The sequence below is a fragment of the Convolutriloba macropyga genome, chromosome 3 (assembly GCF_964194025.1).
Source record: "Convolutriloba macropyga chromosome 3, txConMacr16.3, whole genome shotgun sequence".
Classification (NCBI taxonomy): Eukaryota; Metazoa; Xenacoelomorpha; order Acoela; family Convolutidae; genus Convolutriloba; species Convolutriloba macropyga.
This window is the reverse complement of record NC_134470.1, coordinates 2,702,522-2,724,842: the sequence shown is the minus strand read 5'-3', so window position 1 is coordinate 2,724,842 and position 22,321 is coordinate 2,702,522. Positions and strand designations below refer to the sequence as shown.

The following is a 22,321-nucleotide window of genomic DNA, read 5'->3' as shown; positions in this document are numbered from 1 at the left end:
GATTTAATGAAAAATGTTACAAAGAGCTGAAAAAAGATAGAACAAAAACGTGTTAAAAAAATTTTTTATAAACAAACAATAAGCCAAACAAAACAAAATGGATGTGAAAATTTTTAAAACATCTGGACGACATGAGGCCAATTGCCAAAGTTAGCGAAAGGAAATAATTAGCTGCAGCAAGAACGAAAAAATCAACACTTTCAAAAATGTTAACCATAACTTCTTAATGAAACGGCGTTTACGTGATGCTCGGTTCCTAAGTCTGCTCAGGATTTCTTTTAAGCAACTTAAGTTATTACATTTGTGTGATATCTAGCCAATTTAAAATTGTCAACTTATTTCTAAAATCTGCTGACTTTAAAATTGTCCGTACAGAAGGACAAAATTTTCAAAGTTACATTCAAGTGATATTATTCGATTGTACGAATACTATTGCCTCGCTATAAAATTAACCAACTTTATCATTACTCTAAGTTTTATTAATTTTGAAAGGTTTTTCTGATTATTTTATAACTGACTCTGAATATTACCTCCCCTACGTCTGGCCTACCACTTCGTGTACGACAAATCTTGAAAAGGCAATTCGTTGGAAACAAAATCAAAGTTTTTCAGGTAAGAATTTGCATTTCATGAGCTTAATAATAATACCACTTTTTATTTTTCTAAGATGCGTCACTTTTGCGATTCGGCCTGGAGAAAAAAGCCAGCTTTACTTAAACATTCCGCAATCTTCAGAAAGAAATATTTGAAAGCAGCTGGTTTTCAGCAAATTTGTACAAATAATACCAGCTATGTCAGAAAACTACTTTCACGGAAAAAATTATATTTCAATTGCAACATAGGACAGAAAATAATTGCATTTTCGTCGAACTGTAAAAACAAATAATTACCTGGGGAAAATAATATAGCCCACTAACTTATCTAGAAATTATAGTGGACAATAATATGGACAATTTTGTTTATTTTGAGAAACTGCGGTAGACTTGGTCTGTCTGGAGCTGGAACTAAATTCCTATACTTATAACGGGAATTACATTAACAGGAAAAGAATTCGTACATTCTCACGATGAAAAACCATAGATAAACGTTGCCATACTAACTGAGACGCAGAAATTAGTAGAGTCAATGACTATAAAACTGACTGACAAATACACACAAAATATCGTCCATAAATCGATCAAAAGCCGCTGCTGGGGAATTTGAAATTCAAGAAATTGAGGAAAATATAACATTTTCTTCCGAAATAAACAGGGAATATCCAACTTAAACCCACAAGTCTCTAGTTAATACTGCTTTGCCTCCGGGCTTTTAGTCTCTAAGTGGCATGATCAAATAAAATACCTATTTGTTGGGGCAAAATTAATCCATAATGAACGGGGACTGCTTTATATTGTAGCTTAATTATGTCAATGTGAATAATCATAGCTGAAATAATATAACAGCATTGCTTAAAAAGCGTCGTAAAAGGCTTTTTATTTTAAAATAAACAGGTCAAAGGGAAACATTTAAAAACTGAAATAATTCAAATTGTGACCGTTAAAAGGTTCATGTACTTCGGTTAAACTGAAAGTGAACATTTCCATTGAACTCATTCCCTTTTTTTCGCTCTCAAAAAAACTGCAAAAGACCATATCTAAGAGGAACCGCAAATGACATGCTAAAGCAATAATAATTTTGCAGATTAGCAACGATTGATAAATATTTATCATCGAACACGGCTCGTACCAACGCATACGGCACTTATATAATCCTCAGAAAAAGAATAAGTTTTCATCTTAATCAAACGAAGCACAGCCTAACAGGAATTGACAGGATTCGAATTCCCAAATTTGAGGGAAATCTTTCGGGAGGTAACCTGTAGAGACGGAAAAGCGGACTGATTTAAAGTTGTCCGATTGAAAGATTAAAGTATGAGAACAATAAGCTATTTAGTTAATACCCACATAATAACCAAGTGAAAGTCCCCCGCTTAGCTACTTCGATCCTTTCTCTATTTTCTCTCTGAACAAATGGAATTAGGCCGTAATCAATTTCATATAACACAAACCTGTTCTAAATCAAACTAATGCATTCTGGATAAATGAAAATAAAACAGCAAAGAGCAATTTTAATAAATCTATCGACACAATTTGACAACTAAAAAACCTTAAAATAACCATTCTTATTCAATTGGACGCCACAATCAAGAAACTGTTTTCAATTTTTGAAAACAATTCCACATGCCTTCAAAATATTACAAGAAAACACGGAAAAATAAGAATTTATAGCAAGCCTTTCGAACAGCGTTCATTTAAGACGGATATACGTTTTTTCAAAAAAGGCGTCAAAAAAACTTAAGGTTTCAAAGCTGAGAATATAAAACGCTAAAACAACAAAAAGAAAGATTAAATTTAAGTAGTATTTAGCCCATACACATCAAATTCCGCCTTCATTTTGTAGCATATCTTTTTCGTTAACCCCACAATTTTCCACCCGGAAACCATTGCCCAAACCCAGCAAAATAAACCCAGTAAAAGGAGGAACAGGACAAAACATCTCCCACCGTCCGAAAAAAATAGGTGTAAGACTGAACAATTGATGTTTGTTTTGTTTCAATTGAGGAACTTAAATGCAACGGAGCAAACGAAAACTTGGAGATTATGTTAAGATCACGGCGATAATTTGACCTGCGTAAAATACTTGAACAACATGTATACGTTTGTTGATCAACTCAAAATTCATGCGCATACTAAGAGTACGAAACAACCTCCAAATTAGCTATTCCAAGTTATTATCACAAAAAATTAATTCGGAAATTGTTATAGGCTTTGTTTGATCTGTTAAAAAAATGTTCAGCAAAATAGATACTTGATTCTGAGAAATATACTGGACGAAATTCAGAAGTGATTCAATTTTAATTCCTTTGTCTTGGCAAGTTATTTACCGCTTCATCTAAGTTTGATTGAATATAACGGCGCAGAATGAGCATCAATATACTTTTTTGTCAATATACGTTTTTAAAATAAACAAAAGAAAATTGCCTTAATAAAAACAATAAAGCCCAAATACGCCGAAGCTGTGGTCTCTTAGGATAATAGAAATTGCAACTAATTAAAATCAATTTCATTGAAAAGTTGCCAGCTATCGAGTATTGAATTAACGTGGCTTGCCGATTGCCAGAAAATCGCCGCAATAGCTTTGTAGATCTGCGGTCTCAAAAAGATAGTAAAAGAAACAGATCAAAAAATCTTTTTATTAAATGCTCAGATGATACATTTTAATTAGGACTCTATCAACCTTATTGCTGCTTCTACTAGCTGCTCTCAAATAACATTCAATTATAGTGGTGCACACTCACTTGACCATTAAAGTAAAGAAAAGTCAATTTATCAATATTAGAATGAGGACGTCATTTTTGAGAGTGAGGTAAGTCAAGTGTGACCAGAAACTTCACGCGAATGAACCAAAAAACTAGCTCAACTAAGAGTAAAAAATGATGTCACGAACGCAATTCAGATGAAATAGCATGAAAGAATGAACAAAAAGCAGATTTGGCTGTGACGTCATATGGTCGTAACAAAAATCTTGACAAAAAAACCGAAAGAAGGCCAATAATAATACCAGTTACCGCTGTGCGACTACTAAACATGTTTATCATACCTCTGAGCATTGAATCAATCATTTGTTGACAGAAAACATCATGACGAGAATGAAAAACTAAATGACAAAAAACGCCATCATGACGAGACTTAAATTTTCGCTCCACTTCGTTTTGCTAACCTTCCAAACGGATTTATCATTTTCAAAGTCTTTCTACTGACAACACACTGTACACATCAACACTATACGTCATTGATTAGAAAATTTAAACATAAACCTACTAATGTCGGAAAAACTGCTCCCGAACGACACTGAAGCACTGCCCACTCGGCTATTAGGCCCTTCTTTTTGCTATGCTGCAATCTACTTTATTTTAGCAATAAGCTTTACTTCGGAGTGAGAGCAATTTAGATCCCTCAATGATGAAGAACGAAAGCGTGAAAAAGTCACTTGAGAAGTCAAAGAATGTTCTAGAAAAGCGCAAAAACGGTCAAGCAAAAAAAAATGCATAAAAAAGACCACCACGCTTAAAACAATTGCTATGAACTTCGTTCAAGGGCAATTAAAATAATCAACATAACAGACTAAGATCGGGCGAATTAGTATCGAACGACCGTCGAGTGGTTAGCTTTGGTAGTAGCCAACTGGGGCTTAGGGATGCTATCATTAGAGAGGGGGTGAGGCAGAGTGCGAGGCGCGAGCCGGAGTGGGTGGGCGTGATGCGCTTGGGGGGAGGGGTAGAGCAAGGACAACTTAACGAGAGGGGGTCCAAACCGCCGGGTAGAGGAGAGCGGACGCAGGAGTGTTGGGGTGGAGAGTGGGTGGGGGGTATTAGGGGGGTCAAACTTTTAAGAACCGCACTTTAAACCATAAAATTGTCCCTTCAGAAAAATCTCTCAAAAAGACCACAAGACTAAAATAATTGCCAAACTTCATTTGAGAGCAAATAATGAAAATTGAACGATAGGGCCCTTGATGATTAACTTGGCAATTTGAAAACCTGAATAATTGATTCAGGAAACCTAATAAAGATAGATATTAAAAGCTAAAACTTGGTTGATTGGAAAATATTAACATAACCGACTAAACATCGGAAGAATTGCTCTCGAACGACTAGTGGGAGCTCTAATCAATTGCAGCCTGCTTCAGTCGGGGGGGGGGGGCGAGGGGCGCCGAAATGGGACTAAGAAGTTGGATCTTTTCCGTTAGTGCCCCCCCCCCCCCCTCGCTTAGTGGGCGCATATTATTTGCACCCCAAGACGCACGTGCCACTTTTAAATGATGATTTACTATGTAATGGCACGTGCTCTGTAACTGGGGGGGGGGGGGCAAATAACCTACTGGGGGCACAAACGGAAAAGATCCAAGAAGTTCAATAGTGGGCTTCAAATAACCACATTAGAGGTTAATATATATACCACTATTAAAATTTAAAGTGAAAAATGGCACCAGTTTCGGCGCACTTTTCATTTGACTTTGAGTATTAAATTGCCGCCAATTGAGTTTAGCTGCTTGAAATTGGGATTGAGAGAGAATTTTAGAGTCAAGGACGTAAGAGTCACTCGAAGAGTCAAAACGGTCAAGCAAAAATTTAGCATAAAAAAAGACACGTTTACAATAATTCAAAAAACAGATTAATTCGTGGCCGGAAACATAGCCTTTAGATCAACGCTGATGAAACTATCAAACGAGAATAAAAATCCCCAAATAGTCAGAGACCCAAATTGAAAAAAAAATCTGATAATCTTCATCGATAAAGGTGATACAAAGTACAATCAAATAAATTAAAATAAACAACATACCAGTATTTATTGTGTCCACAAAAATGATAACTCAGTGGTATAATAAATTGATAAAAAGTTAAAACACAAGTTTTATTCTAAACAACACTGAAGAACGGCCACACTGTCAGCGATAAAATTGGTAAAATTTTAAATCGCACTGTAATTGATGTAATTTAATGGTATAAGAGTTTTAGCACAAACGTAGTATTTTTGACCGCATATAATAAAACAATAGATCACAAACTACTAAACATCAAAGGGCTGGCTAAACTTTCAAGTAACGATGAGTAAAACCACAAAACAGCCGATAGATAGGAGTGAAATTAAAATACAAACAATTTACAAATTTGCGCAGCGCTTTTTAGCCGTGAAAATTTTGAAGATTAAGTTTATCCCTAAAGCGTAGGATTGGAAAAGTGTTTCAGGCTTTGTTGGAAAAACAAAAGAATTATTCAAAAAAGAAAATGAACGAAAGCGCAAGCAATTGAGTTAGGCTTAAACAACAGTCACGCCAAGCAAAATAATTACAAAAATTTGGTTTTTGGAAAACAAAATCTATTTTTGTATTTATATTACCTTGAATAACGGTCTAGAAAAACAAGACAAAACTGACCAATTTGACAACACGGAAAATCGTTATGACAGCCATGGTTCCTAATAACTTCCTCTACGCTTATCTATTTTGATCAACTCTGTGTGCTAAAAGAGACCACTTTCAGGTATAAATAACAAATTGTTTTCCTCAGCCTGGGAATTCACCACGCACAATTAACCTGATTTCAAACACCAAAATTAAACATTTAATTTTTGGTCGAAACCATATTTCATGTAACTATAAACAAGTCCCTTAAAAAGCGAGAGTGCCTGCGTTCCCTATTTCAAACTTCCAGCCAATTTGAACTTATTTCAGCGTAATTGTATCTGAAAATAGCATTTTATCAGTTTTGAATACGTCCCGTTTCGGACCATGCTGGCTTAGAGAAAATTTTTCTTCCAACAAAAGCTGGGGCAGTCTTTTAGCTATTTGTCTCGACCCCCCCCCCCCCCCCCCCTCATTTAGTGGGGGGAAAAGAACTATATACACAACTGGTTTTTTTTTGTTCAGTCAATTTTAGCCGATCGATATATTCATCGTACTGAGCTGTAAATGGTATGTATCATTGGAAAGCTTGTAAAGTGTAGAATACCGAAATAAAACGATATCTTTAAATTTCCTTTTTTCGGGGAGTTATCGAGGTTTAAATTTATGTGAACATAAGCCTCATTTCCGTGTTTCGTTTGCATTTTTTTTTCGTTTTTCGTGATTTGTTCACAACTTTTGTTCAAAGTTTGATCAGTTTTGCTAACTTGGAGAAAAAGGACGGCTAAGAATAGTCTTACTGGTTTTACGCCCAACATTAAAAAAGTTGCTGAATTGTTTGAACCGATTCCTTTGGTTAAAATATTTGCGCTAACATTTTTGAAAACTCAGCATATTTTTAATGAAAAATGGCCCCATACATGTTCCATTAGCTTCAAATTTAACCGAAGTAAAGTGATAAAAACTGCTCACAAAATCTTCTTTCACTCATATGAAGGCTATTTTACCTCCAGTTCCCAAGAAAGTTCTTACTAACATTTTGCCGGCCCTTCGCTTATTTTGATTGATATTTTTACAAATAATCACTTATTTTTGAAATAAGATTTTTTTGCCAAAGTATTTATTACGCAAATATTGAAAAAATAACGCTTTTATCAGTCCCTCAACAATAGCAAGGCCAGTTTTGGTCTTGTCGTGTATTTGTACGAAAAAAATACGAACTCTATTGAGGAGCCGTCTTTGTAAAAAAAAACTTTTTGCATTTCATCTAAGAAACAAGTCTGTATTCATTTTAAGGATCCATTAATGAAAGGCTCCATTTATCTACAATTTAGATCCAATCAACAAACATTATTTTCATCATAAAGCTAACGGTTTTATAGCTCAAAATAAGTATTTTAGTAAATTTTTAATGAATTCTTGTGTTTCGCCAGCACCTTTTGCTCTTATTTTTAATCAGACTCTGTCCCATTAATCAATCGTATATTTCGCCATTTAAAGAGTTACTAATGAATATAATCAAGGTTTCAGTCCACACTTAACGGCTATTGTCCACGAAAATAGTCTTTTTTAATAATTATTATTTATTTATTGATATTTTCAAACTATTTAAACCTTATTTCTGTCAAATTGTAGCTCGTTGCTATTAATGACAGGTCCAATTTTCCTTTTTTTAAAAGCCAAATTAATCAATTAGTGTCTTTTATGCTTTGACTAATGGTCTTATGACTTTGATACGCACAGTTTTCCTAAAAAAACTTTCAATTAGAGGTCTTGTTGCTGTTGAGGAGCGGTTGAACATAACATTTTTTCGATAGTTCACGATTTTAACGGCTTTGAATTTTTTCTAGATGTTCTTGTATTCGTATAACTTTTTCTGAATAATGATAGGTCTCAATTGCTTCCTATGAATGCACAAATGAACCTTCTTGTTCCCTTCAGTTAACATTTGATGGTTTAAATGACTTTGAAACTAATTTTCTCAAAAAATATCAAGAAACCTTTGAGTCTCTAACTTTATCTTCTTGTGAGTTTATAATTTAGTCCCATTCATCACAGATCACACACTGTTTCCTATGGCGCGGCTCTAATCTACTGGTTTTCTTTCAATCAATGTTTCGTGAATTTGAAGCTGTTTTGTGAAGAAAATTGTGCGCTTTTGATACTGGTCAGTGTTTGTGGTTCCTTTTGTTGTCTATTCACATTGCTCTTTACGAAAGTGGCCCCATTGATGTCCAAATAAGTCGAACGTGGAAACATACATTTTTCCCTGGGTACCACGTGGGTTTAATTAAAGGCTTCAAAACTTGTGTTTTCTAATACTTTTGTTGATTTTTTCAGATTCGACTGCAACTTGTTTTACATTGTAGTCTTAGGACTTAGTGTCGTTTAAAACGGGTGATATTGGCTTCTCAAGCAGTTATTTGTGAGTTTATCTAATATTTAGTACCAGAAGGTTGATGTTATGATTTCTTGAATGTTTGGTTTCAAAAATCAATAGATTCGTCAGCTTAGACCTATTTTCATTCTCCTTTTTGTCGACCTCTTACTTAGTCACATTAAAGACAATTCGCGGCCGTTTTGTAGAAAACTGAAAGTTAATTTGTTTATTTTAGGTTATATCGCAGATATTTTAGACTATGCTTTTTAAAAAAAAGATTGCGTTTTGTCTCTAATTAATGTTTTTTTTTGCGTTTTTCTTGCCTTGTAGTCTTATTAAAGCAGTTTTCAACATTCCTCTAATACGGCATTAATCAATCCAATTCGAATTTAGAGTTTATGACAATTTGTTTACTCATACACCAAATATTGACAATATTAGAATTTTTGAATGTTTTCTATCTTTTCAACTGGAAGACAATTATTTCAAATGTGGATGAGTGGGGTCTGAACATTATGTGCAAACGCACATTAACGAGCCTCCTTGTTTCATTTATTCTCAGATTTCCGCAGATCTTGTGAGTGATGTTATAATCTAGCACCCAGCACTTTCAATTTTTGAATAACTAAAACCCGAGACGTTAAAATTCAATAAAAATCAGTTGAACCGCAAAACCCAGTTTTGGAAATTAGAAGCTGTTTTCTAGTACGAAAATATTGAAAATATTTTTCTAGAACGAAAATATTGATATGTATAACAGTTTTTCTAGTACAAAAATATTGATATGTATAACAGTAACATAACCATGGCTCCTAACAACGCATACCCGCCACTGAACAAGTTAGCGCTTACCAATAAATACAATATTTGATCCCAATCTTTTGAATTTGAAAACTAATTGGGAAAGAACAAAATACACAAAAAGCAATACTTAAAAAAATTCCAAAAACTCAACATTAAAAACTCAGGCAACCTCTAGTTAGTTTGCTCAATTAAAATATTCAAAATCATTCGCAATTTGACAGACATATACAGCCACAGTGCCACTATATTCCAAATTTAAATTAATCACTCAATTTATATTTGTTATTGGATCAGAAATGCAAAACTTGCAAAATTAAACTTCAATTCCGTTTTGATATTCAACATACACCAGGTGACACACCTGCAGTCTGTGTTGATTTGTTTTCTTCATTCTTGGAGTGCTGTTCTCTTAACAGCTTACATTATTTACAATAAATTTAGCGAATACCGACAACAAAGCTGGCCATAACTCTCGAAAATTTGAAGAGCCTTGTATAAATTTTTAAACCATAATGACATAAATTTGCTCTGTTTTTATAAACGTTTGTAATATCAACGAAATTTCTCGTAACATCTTTTAAATAAATGCATCATATACCTTCAATTAAAAAAAATAAGGATTCAAGAATTATCGACATACCGTTTGCTATATTTTACATTCAACTTCATTTAAAAGCACTTTCAAACAAATAAGCAGAAATGAAAATCTTTCTGAGTGCAGCAAAGGATATCGTGTGCTGACGTTTCCAATAACGCTCAGCAAAAAATGAATTTTACAAGGAGCTAAAAATGGCAAAGAAGAACCAAGTCAAAGAAAGTAAGCAAAATCTGTTCAAAGTTGGTCACATAATGGCATCTTCCCCGGCAGAAAGCCACTCAGCTTGCCTTCTACTAATTAAACATAAAAGCAAATAGCAATTGAGACAGCTTATCATTTTATGTGTCTGTGTTGTCAAAAAAGCTTTTAAAATGGTCAACATTTAAGGCAGAGCTCTGCGACAGTACTCCAAAATCCGGACACAATATCAGCAAAAAGAGAACTTTATCAAATTTTCAATTAAATTTTTGTGGAAGATTGACCTTATATATGAACATATTTCATATAAACAGAAATTAATGAATAAACGTGGCTGAAAAAAATGAAGCATCATGACGCACATTTTTTTTTTTCATTATAAAAGCTATTGAGTGAGCACGACAGTTTTTTCGGAACGCACAAAAACGAAATTCCGAATTCAAATACAACAATCTTGATGTAAAATCTTGTCCACTCCGACATCACAATTCTCTATCTGTTTGAAATTGCTTTTACACTCTCTGAATGATTCACTTTCATGCTGAGACTTGTTGCATTTGACCTTTTTGATTGTATCGCCAATAATTAATTTACCGTCTGATTAAGGCATGTCAAACGTTCTTCAAAGAGAACAACAATTTGTTTTGATTATTTGAGAATGTAGCATATCCAACTATTTTCGGGATAATTTCTCTCAAACGACCAGCGAGCGGTTGACATTTGAAGTAGCCAACTGCGGCTCAGGGATATGCTAGCATAATGGGGTGGCGATGAGCGGAGTGGGGGGGGGGGGGGTCTCTGAGGTAAAGTGGCTGAAAGGGGGGCTAAATCGGCAGGCGGAGGAGACTGGACCAGGGGATGACGAGAAGACAAAGTGAGTTCGTTAGGGGTGAAAAAGGACTGATGATCAAAAGCAACAGAAGGACTTATATAATTGCTACACATTTTTACACAATTCTTTGAGAGCAATTAACAACGAACGGCTTGAAACAATAACCGTTTTCAACCCTTAAGAGGTGGAGCGTGCTATTAAAATTTATTTTGACGGTTAAAAAGTTCTAAATTTGATAACTATATAGATGCTCATGGCAGGGGAAGGATGTTTCAGAGACCAAAATCTTGCTGAAAAATCAAAAAAAGAACTTCCATCACGACGCACACAAACCCATTTATCCTATGAAATCCTATAAAAACCAAAGAATAATTCAAGGTCTATTTTTCGTGGACTATATAACATACATCAATTTAAGGCAAAAAGGTGAAAGCTGAGGTTGAAATAAAGTCTTCAACAAATTAAATTTGACCACTTTCAAGCTTTCTTGAAGCATTAGGCAGCTTCAAAATACTGCGTTGTAATACGGTATTACAATGTTTACGTCAAACCTGTCATACAATATGGTGTATTGATATACGGTTGCACTTCGCACAACCGTTTACTTCCAATTTACTTGCAACAAAAGAAACTACTCAGGTTAATTTTCTTCAAAAGCTCAAGGTATCATTCCAGTTCACTTTTCGAAGATTCAGGAATTCAAAACATCTATGATATTTATACGTTTGAATTGTTAAAATTCTCCCTTTTTTCGATCAAGCAATTGCAACCGACTTGCTACCTAAACAATATCTTCAAAAAGCAGCTGAAAACTTCCATGGCTACCCGAGCTACAATGTGTGGCTTGCATGAAGTGTGGCTCGCAGCAAAATGTCTGAGTGTTAGGCATTCTCTAAGATATCGCGGAGCCAAATTACTCAATACGCTAGCCCAAAAAATATGTCTTCATAGAATACCTTGATGTCTCAACAGCCGCGAGCAAAAATCAGTCCTTTAAAACTTTAGCTAAACTTCAAACTTCACTAAGGTTAAGTGATATCTGTTTCAATAGAGAAGTAGGTTAAAAAAAATAGGTAAAGAAGTCAAACGCGATCAATGCTCTGCACTTTTAACTCGGGTCCTCATAATAAAAAGTGATTCACCTTTAGGAGGCTCCCCTCTGATCCATTTCTAATTCTTCTAAACTCTTCGCGTAATTTTAGTATTAAGAATCAGAGAAATTAATTCTTTCTTTCTTTATTTCTTTCTTGCTAGCATTATGGGAGCTATCTATTTGCATGGCAAAAGAAAAAAATTACAAAGTATAATGAATGGTTTTTGCGCGAATTCATCTTTTCAAATCACTCCCAATAACAAGGAATTCAAAATGATTTTTTGAATTTAAAAGGGATCTCATTTAATTGTAGCGATTAGAAACGGTGCAGTCTCCCCTAGTGCCCAGTTTTATCATTTGTATTACAAAGTCCCTGTTAAATTGATAACAGCCAACCGTTATTGTTCCAATATTTTTTTAAAAAGGGATATATATTTGCGAGGCTGGCTTTCTTCTTCAGTCAAAAATTTACTTCTTGTGTAAGCATCGTAGAGAAAAAATAAAATCACCATTTTGTAGCTCTCAGGATCTAGAATTGATTCATATAAAAATATCGGAAATTTGAGGAAGGTGAGCTATTTGACCAAAAGTTTCCAAAAAAACTTTAACGAACTTAGAGTTAAACATGAAGTTAGAGTTATGTTTAACGAACGAAGTTAGAGTTATGTTTAACTTCTTCTCAGAGTTATGTTTAACGAACTTTTTATTCGCCTCTCCGTTAAAAACAATCGTACCGATCAATTTCTCTCTCTATCAAGAAATTGTTTGGGAAATCAGATTTCAGGCAACTTGAAGCTCTGAAAAAAGGAAAAATCAACTCCAAAGTTCAGATATTTGTTTTCTTAATTTTAGAAAAACTTTTGCAAACAATTCTTCCTATTTCATAAAAACAAACAAGCTCAGTATCTTCAGAAAAATTGGAGGCGTAGAAAACAAGTTTATTGAAAAGAATTCGACCAAATCGACCAAATTCATTTATGAAAAGTAAGATGAAAATCTTTAATTATCTTTGTAATTTTCGATTTGTCAGAGCAGATCGTTCGATCTAATCACCTCCAGTGTAATTAAATACAGAAAAAATGAGATCTGGCGAGTTGGTACATCGCTAGGCTAGGTTGGCAAATTTAAAAGGAATGTTCATAATTTTTTTTTAGAAAATTAGAAAAAATTTAATTCCCACCTCTGTACTTTGAAATTAGTCTTCAAACCCATCTTTTCCCCGTCTTCGCTCCATCTTTTCAAGTCTTAAAACCTGATTGTTTAAATCTCTTCGTTAAAACATCAGCAAAATTTCAAAATATCAATTTCCCATTTCGAAAAACTTCAAAAAGTTACATAAAGTTTAGTGTCGGAAACAATTAATGACACAATTGCCTTAAAAACTCCGCACCTAGTTTTAGAGAAAAAAATCCAGAAGACCTAAATGAGCAGTGGCAAACCTTAATTTTTGACCAATTTCCAAAAAAAAACAAAATAAATGTTTCTTTTTGTTGTCGGGCTTTGTATGTGTGTTGGCGTTTGTTTGTGTAATATGCGGCGTATGGGTTTGCATGGTTCTTCCCCAATGCATAAGTTGCTTTCAGATAATCCCAAGGGTTTCTCGGACAGAACTCAAAAGTTGTTTTTGCAACCTTGAGAAGTATCTTGAAACATTCTGTGCTATGCACAGACTCGCATGAGCCGTCTTGTTTATTTTTTTTTAAAAGTTTAGCCATTATCAGATGTCTCAAAATTTTTTGTCGGTATAGGGCTTGGTTTACCATAAAGTAATCTGGAACTATATTAATTGGTATTTTGCAACAAATTTTAGTTCCCGAAGAACAATGTTCGATACATGATATATTATGGCTTAAAAATTGGAAAATGAAATCCTACAAGAGACTCAAACTCAGAGGCTTTTCCTGTTATCGGGGAGGAAAAATTTTACAAACAAAAGGTCCATCTAATAACACGCAATAATGTAAATAACTTTGTAAAAAGGTTCGTAAATGCATAACACAATACTACTCCTGAAATTATAATCCAAAAAACAATTAAAGGGCAAGGATGAAAATTCAAAAGAAAATACTCGAATTCAATTGGTCAAACGCTATTAAAACGCATTTTACTCAGGTATATAAAATTTCTCCAAAAGTTCTAGACAACCTCAGAATGCGTTTCAAATGACTACATTAGCCAGGATCAAGGTAAAATGAAAGAACTATTCAAGGTCGAATTCTCTTTCATTTCAGGCCTTTTGTGTATTACATTACATACTTCAACTCGAGGTAAAAAGACACGAATGTTGAGGCAAAAACACATTCCTCAACGACTTAATATTTTGCCACTTTGAAGCTTCCTTGAAGCATTATGCTGTTTGAAATTATAACTTTAAGTAGAAAATGAAGATCAACTGAACTGATCAAAATTTCTTTTCAACAGGAAAATTTTAGGTTATCAAGTTGCAATAGATTACCCGCTAAAAATTTCCAGCCTGAAAAACACCAAAACAGGTCTAAAAGCTTCCGTGAAGATAAAAATTACAATTTGTACAAAAACGCTCATGAATTGCGGTAACTTTGAAATATCTCACAAAATTTAGTAGCAGAGTTAAGCATCATGAAGCACAACACAATTTAATGGTAGTAAATTCAGAACTAACCAGTAAATTTATATCAATAAGTCAATTGCCAAAACATTCTGAAATCAAGCCGAACTTTCCGAAGAAACAAATATGCCAATTTCAATTTTCCTTTGATTAAAAAATGTAATAAAAATGTTAGAAACGACAGTTATATTGATATTAATATTCGTTTGTAGCGTCAAAATAAAATGAATAAATACAACTAGCGTGATGGTCACACATGCTAAGCATGATCCAATTGTAGGAATGTTATTCCGTTGAGTGAACAAATGTCGTAGATCGTAGACACTAGAGAAATATGCTGCCATTGCTAATTTCCCTTGAGCTAATATCAATTGGAAAAAAATAGCATAGAGGAAGAAATAACAAGATTAGAAACATATATGGACATTTTTAAATTTATATAAGACTCATTTTGAGTTTATACATGACCTCAACCAACTTCTAAAACAGGTGATTAGGGACAAACATTTAAATGGTAAAGATCTAGGAAAAATTCTACCCAGCAATAAAAATTAGCTAATATACATGGCTCATTATAACAGCCAGCTTATATTTGCACTATCATTGTCTGTCAAACCATTTGAAAAACAATAAGGTTTAATTTATTTACATCAGCAGTTACTCAACAGACTGGATGGTTACTTTGCATAATTTCATTTATTAAGATCTTACAATACGGTTGGTAATTTATCAATAATCTTCAAAGATAGTTCTGGTCAAGTTCTATTCTCAACCCCATATAAATTAACACCGTATGTATTCACCTTCAGTCATTTAACATCGCAATTCATTCAACCCGAATTTAGTTTAGTACCGAAATCATGTATCTATTTCGGCGTCCATATGACGAACTGGCTAAGCTGAAGTTCAAAGGACATAAAGTCCCATAAAGTTGAAATAATCGAACGTTCGGAAAAGGCCAAATACACGCAATTGAGCATACAAATGAGCAATACGGACAGGGTTTTTGAGACGTTTGCTTATTTCAACTTTATTGGAAACATCATAACACAAAACTACAGACATTCAAGAGAGCGGCATTAAACAAATTGCGTTTTTCGAAATAGCAGAACAATGACGAGACGGCTTTTTAACTTCACGCCTTGATCTAAAAACACTTTACAAGTCTCACATCTTTGATCTAAAATGGAAAAGTTGAAAATCTGTCTAGAAGAGACAAACTGGTACTTGGCAAATCAAACTATCCAAGCTAAGTTTAACAGCTATCTATAATTAGAGCGAGCGTAATTGAGCGAGTCGAAAAAACCATATGAGGGGACGACGCAACTCCTTGAGGAAGCAAAAAGGGCGCCAACTCAAAAATATTAAGATATTCCAAATTTTGATTAACAATAACTGAACATATTTCATAATACACAATTAGGACAAACTGGCGACAGCCCTGAAAAATGAACAATTTTGTCCCTGTAAAAAATCATTAACTTCTAAACCCTTACTTTTAAGCTCTCATACTTTCTTAAAATATTACTTTTGTCCGGAGCAGGCATTCCAGAAATTCATCGTTGGAACAGCGGCGTCTTTTTGCAAATCAACCAAACACGTCAAAATCCCTTGGTGGGATCGACTGAACAAGGCGTATTCCATAATCGCAGCCCGGAAAAGCATTTGTTGTTCTTTCAATGCCTTATATGACTGCATCTCTGTGATTCCAAGGAATATAGGAGGACGGTTCAATAGTGGACACCAGATATCGTTTCATTGGAAAAATAAACAGAGCTCGTCTAATTTTTCAATAAAAAAGCTATCAAAATGCCTTTGATCTGCCACATTAGTTGTTTCCTCAACAAAAGCTTGGAACGATTTTTCTATTCCTCTTGTTTTTCGAAAGCGAGGGCAGGGATCATTTTTAGAGACAGAGCAACTTCATGAATTTCGGACACCATAAGTTTCAATCCGAGATCTCCAATTTTCCGTACAAAATGTTGGGTTAAGTGGAAATAGCAGCCCAACAACATGGAATTTCAAGTCGAAAGAACATTGAATTGAATCGAGAGAACTTCTTTTACTAGTAGTACTGCGGAGGCTAGGACTACTGCGGGCATTAAACATTGACTCAAATCTTTGATTTCTATCATAACCTTTCGAGTGGCAGGCTTTCTAATGAAAACAATGTGATTGTAGTATTCCCCGTTGACGCGAATAAGTTGGTCATCTTGTGTAAATTCGGAAACGCGGCATTTATAGTTTGATATTAGACTCCAAGCAGTGGTATACTTATTTACTTGTTTGATATAAGACGCAAGGTCTTCTACTATCAATAGTTCTTTGTTTTTTTGGAAGAGACAGTAGGCTCAAAGTCGGTAGATATCAAGTTGATTTGAAGATGGAATAAAAGAGGAAAGGGTCTAAAGTGCGAATCGCTTCTCAGTTACCTTTAAATGCCCTAATAAGGACCATATGAAATAACTAATTCGAAATTGGTTATAATTCGACTTAGTATTAGCAAATTTAACCTCTAGACAATTATGAGTCATTAATTTAAACGATAAAATTGGCTTGAAATGACAGGCGTGCAAGCACCTCAGTCATTTTATTCTCCGTTAATTCTCCGTTAACAGAAAATAAAACAACACAGTTTTATTCTCCGTTAATGGGTCCGATAAACAGGAGCCACATAAATGCTAAAAACATTGTTTGACAGCGATTAACCAGAAACTTGGTACGCATAAATAAGCATTCAAAATTGTGGAAACCGCTATTCCACTAAAGAAAACATAACGGCTATTGAGTTGAAAAACATTATCTTTCTTAAATACGACACATGAAAAGTATCTACTCATCGAAAAGAACGAAATAAAATTCGATTGATACCTACATGTAACATTTGAGTTTTATCGACTAACAGTGTGAAACTTAATGTTTTTCTGACTAATAAATTTGACGCAATTTCGTAGTTTGACAAAATTTTCATGCATTAAAAATCAAGCATTTTATTCAACATCTATTGATAACTTATAACGGAATTTTAAAGTTTTTCTGACTAATACATTTGATGCAATTTCGTAGTTTTACAAAATTTTCATGCCTTAAAAATCAAGCATTTCACTCGACCTCTATTGATAACTTATTACGGAATTTTAAAAATGCCATGATAACCTCAACACTAGTAGATAGATTAGGATCTAAATTCGCGAGACACCAAGACGTACACGGTCCTTCATTAGAATTGTCAAAACCACGGAATCTTATTTATTTCTATCAATAGTAAATGAAAAACTCAAATGTGCCACGAAGTGTAAAAAAACAAGCCTTTTATTACGGTAAACTTCAGACTTTTTCAGACTAAAATCAGGAGCAAATGACTGACATCAAAGATTTATTTATCTATCATCGTAAAATTCAAAAATGCCAGGCCACAATAATCGATACCAAAATACCAAATCTCCCAAAGTAACCAAAACTATACTCAAAATTGGCCCTTGACTTCAGGACCTATTAAAAACTTTTTTGGCATGATCATTACTAAACGTGATAATATATGTAAAAGCCATCACCGTTCCCCAGCGGTCCGCAATATTTGCATTGAAATAAAGCAAAGGAGCATTCAAGGAACATCACAATTTTTTTCATCCCATAAATACAATTGGAATTTCTCTCCCATACATATCAGAATAATTTAATTTGAATATTACAGTATTTTGAATAAAATTGAAAATTGAATGTAAATCTGGGAAATTGATTGAGGATATAAACTTCCAATTATCAAATTTATCTCTGATTCAAATTATAAAAATAACTAGCTATCGTCGGACGAACTACTGGCAGAGGGTTCGCTTTGGCTGTAGCTAGCTCACGCACAGATAGGTTAGTAAAGCACTTATAGCTTAATCAAGCTATAAAGAGCCACTCGAAGAATTGAAGCCCTCATGCTCTACGAGTTTAACCCGTTTTGGCAGACGGATAGTCGAATTAAATAGTCGAAGAATGCTCAAAAACGTTCTAGCTTGAAAGTCAAAACGATCAATCAAAAATTTTGCATACAAAAAAAGACAAACACGTTACAATAATTGCTTCAAACTTCGTTGGAGAGCAGTTGAACATTCAAAAAGATCAGGTTAACTAAAAACTGTTTTATTCTATATCGGATCACTGAGAATTACTAGCTGTCTCTATAGGCATAAATTGGCTTCTCTTACAAAATTATCTCTGATTAGCTATCAATTGACTTATTCCTATACTGCTTGGATTTTACGTACCCAAAACGTAAGCAGATGGTTTTCAGTTTCCTCGAATGGTAATAATTTCTCAAAATTGGCGAAGTCAAATATTAGTAAAATCCGAATACAGATGCTCTCTCTCGCCCACTAAGATTCTAAAATGGATTTCTTTTTCTAATCTGAGCAAATGTACTCGATCGTATATTTGAGCCAATTGAGACGCTGGACAGAAAAAAAGAAACGTCACAAAAAATTAAGGAGAAATGAAGTTGTAATAAACGCTAACAAAACACTCACTTGTCTCGCCGAAGGAGGCCAAATTATAAGATCTACTCAATCTCCCGCCTGAAGCTGCGTGTGAACAACTCTCATGATATTCCTACAAGTATCTAATCTACTCTGGGAATTTTCCAATTTTAGTGACAGGCGTGGAAAAAACAGAGCATGAATAGTTAATAAGCCGATATCAAAGACGGACGAATCAGGTCAGTGATCAAAAACAATTTTTAAGTACCAAAAATGGGAACACATCAAAAAGATTAAACACAGATAATCTCAGGTAAATTTTTAAAAATGAAAAACTTGATCTTCAAGTTTCTTTTGTGTGACCCTTTTTAAAATATCGGTTTCATTTTGTGCGACCAAGGAAATAGTGTATTTTAAATACTAGTTCGGTAAATGGAGTCTTGCAAGCCCGCTTGCTTGAAAAGGGGTGAACGGGGGAGGGGCGCGAAAGGCGGGTGCAAAACTGGGTCTTAAGGGCCCTAATTGATACGTCAAATCCTATTATGTTGCTTAGCTGAGTGGTCCACGAGAGAGGAAAGCCAGGGTTAAGAGGGGGAAATGTTAATAACAGCATTGTAACATCCTAGTAACATACTTACCTTTCTACCACTAGTTGTGGTGGCGTTTTAGAGGCGGGCGGGGGGGGGAGGGGTTTGCTTGGTCGTTCGTTCACCAGAATTCCTCTCGCTGCGTTGCTATTAATCAGCAGTACGCATTCAAGCAAGATATAATAGCCACTACTATTTTAGGGGTTCTAAATTTAACAATATCACAATTTAAAACCCCACCAGTTCTAATGCGTAATATGGGTAGAAATAATAAACTCGCATCCTACTTCATTGTAATGCAAAAAGGTTCAATTACTTTCATGCCGCGTTACGCTCGATAAACGATCAAATATTTTCAGGGGCGAAAAATTGTGTGAATGAGGAAATATTATGGAAACTTCAAAAGAATTTAATTAACAAGGCGTAAATTTGAAATGGACGTTTGCAAAAATATAAGGCCACTTTTAATATCAACACTGAGAACTAAAAAACTTTTACATCCACAAAATCGAAAATTACTGAGCTATTCGAAAAAAAAATGCAAAAAAAATTGCAAAAATTTTTGCGTTTCGAAGTGCCATTCATAAAATCGCTCACCGAAATAAAATTAATCTACCGTCAAAAACACGACGAATTATGTGTAACATGCTAGCAAAATTTTTATTTAATAAAATCTAGCTAAAATTTTTACGGCGTTTTATCGCCAAATAGTAATTTAATTTTCTACAATAATTTAATTTTTTGCTATAAATATTAAATATCTGAAACCAATGTTTCAAAATGAAATCAATGATCATGCTATTAAAATAATCTAAAAAAAACAAGATTCAAATAAAACGTCCGAAGTTGGCTTACCGTTAATCAGAGCCTGGAAAAATAAACCGATCCAAAAATTTACCTCTCCAGAAAAAGTTCTCAAGATTTCGGTTTCGAGCCCTGCAGCCTGTAACGTTAGAGTGAACTACTGGAAAGAATAGGAATTTTTGCTTCCTTCATAATAAAGAGGAGGTAATTTTCCCGAGGGAGGGGGCAATTTTCCCACTGGGGAAAGCAATGTCGCAATAAAAGCTTTGAGATAAAATCCACTTTGTAGAGGAGGAAGCACTTTGAGAATATTAATTTCCATCCCAGATAAAAAATGGCCAATGGGTCTCAAAGGATGAAGAGATAAAACACGTTTAGCGCTTCCTTTTACAGCGCAAATCAAGTTAACCCAATGTCACATTAAAAGTCGCTACATTCACCTTTCAACAATTTAAATCATGCAGAAAAGTTGAGTCTAGACAATTGATGACTACCTTTGATATAATTGATATGCAAGTCTATCTTTGAATCAAAGAACTGTATCACTAACACGAATAGCGTCAAATAACAAAGATTAGCACGATATCAAAGTAGCATCACAGCACGGAAAACGTTTTAAGATCCGGACCGCAACGGCAGCTTTCGCTTTTCATTTCTATTAATAAATGACCCGAGCTAGCTACCGCTTTTGACATTTGTCAATACATGTGTATTCTCTCATACCAAATTGATAATTTCCGCTTACTGTCGCAGATTTCGAATAAGTGCAAAAAGTAGAGGGTGGATAAATACACTTAAAAAACCTGCTGCTATGAGTAAACACTATTGATTCATATTGGTACATCACGAAAAAGTTGAGATCAACTTAAACTTAGAAGATTAAACTGATATAGGTTAGGTCCCAGTTAGGCCCCTTACCTTTGAGCAAAGACCATATATGCCAAATGTTCAGAAGCGAATGATTTCTCAAACCAAAAAACCTATTGAAGGACAACTATTTTAAGGTCAACTGTTGTCTCATATTTAGCTAAGTTACGCAAATACCTCATATTGGATGTTTCGGAAGAAAATTGGACTAAAAATCAGATGGAATCTTAAAATTTGTGCCAGCCTAGAAGGTTATTGTATATTTTAACATTAATCTTCACCTGTTCACGGAAAAATCGATAGTGGTCGATAGTTTATAAAATCAAAAATTGATTCATGTAAGGGAGTAATTTAGCCCCGCTGGTACACAGGAGAGAAAACAGATTTCTTGAATCATTTTCAAGTAATATCACTAGAGCGAATACAGAAAAGCAGCTTTTCAACAAATAGACATTGTGAATAACTGCAATTAAAGTCTGATTATAGCATAACTCGACTTTTAACTGACGTCATGGACGACATGCATGCAGAATGAGAGCGCTTTGGTGTTGATTCTAATTAAACTGACGCTATTATAGCCTTCTGATAGTCTCTCAATGCTTCTGAAAAATTTTTTTAACTCATGTACAATTTGTTGTTTACTCTTAACTGATAATCCATTGACCTTAGCTTCCGATTGCACTGGGTTTTTTGAGGTTCACCCTTAAACTTAGAAATGACTGTCCCAATATCAGAATTTGAGTTTTCGATTTTATCTCTGAAATAATCTCTTTACTTATATCCACTGCTACTTTGTTTCGGAGAACTTGTGCTCAAAGATTTATAAATTATTAGAACAATCAGTTAACACCTTTTGCGTCAACACGTCCTACTTTGTTCGCGAGACTCTTTATGTAATTATCATAATTCTGGTCATATTTAACTTTTGTCATTACGCGGTTCAACAGACGTCTTCAAGTTTAAATTTCTCTGCTTCCTTCAACTGTAACTTGGCTAAAATTGTAACTTCTAATGACCCATGGGTAGTTTCATCTTAATCATCTCTATGCCTTGTTTCACTCAGACAATGATACTCGGCTTCACAAACATCGGCTGCAATGAAGAAAATTAAGCTCATCAAAACTCATAAATATCTTCCAACCATTCACTCTGCTTCAACTGTTTT

At 34.4% G+C, this 22,321-nt stretch overlaps 1 protein-coding gene across 8 annotated transcripts in view; it reads right to left on the bottom strand.

Annotated features, from left to right (window-relative positions):
• The window catches only part of LOC142335871 (uncharacterized), a 32,432-nt gene extending 11,619 nt beyond the window's left edge, over nt 1–20,813 (bottom strand). Inside the window, exons 1-2 of one of the 8 annotated variants that reach the window (XM_075384209.1) lie at nt 14,339–14,462; nt 5,382–5,758 (exon numbers count right to left, since the gene is read on the bottom strand). The gene's annotated coding sequence lies outside the window, so the exon portion shown is untranslated. Of the gene's footprint in view, nt 1–890; nt 1,022–1,057; nt 1,075–1,100; nt 1,905–5,381; nt 5,909–14,338; nt 14,463–14,489; nt 15,163–18,949; nt 20,180–20,340 lie in introns of those variants that run through there. The other 7 variants (XM_075384214.1, XM_075384210.1, XM_075384212.1 and 4 more) reach the window with 7 other exon arrangements.
• Nucleotides 20,814–22,321: the final 1,508 nt, after the last annotated feature.